This window comes from Colobus angolensis, unplaced genomic scaffold, assembly GCF_000951035.1.
Source record: "Colobus angolensis palliatus isolate OR3802 unplaced genomic scaffold, Cang.pa_1.0 Scaffold48, whole genome shotgun sequence".
In the NCBI taxonomy this organism is placed as follows: domain Eukaryota; kingdom Metazoa; phylum Chordata; class Mammalia; order Primates; family Cercopithecidae; genus Colobus; species Colobus angolensis.
The window spans coordinates 5,369,510-5,369,771 of NW_012118265.1; positions in this window are offsets into that span (position 1 = coordinate 5,369,510).

The following is a 262-nucleotide window of genomic DNA, read 5'->3' on the forward strand; positions in this document are numbered from 1 at the left end:
TTTCTTTGAAATTTCAATAACTAGGCCTTCCATGAAAAAAATGTAGAAGTTTTTCATCTACTTTATTGAGTTGTTGGTCTATTCCTTCTTTGTATGAGTTTGTTATACTTTCTATATACTAATATTTTCATATTTTCTTATTTATATGTGTTACATATATCATTATCCACATTGTAACTTGTCTTTTCTTTCCTTTCTTTTTTTCTTTTTTTGAGACGGAGTCTCGCTCTGTCGCCCAGGCTGGAGTGCAGTGACACAGTCT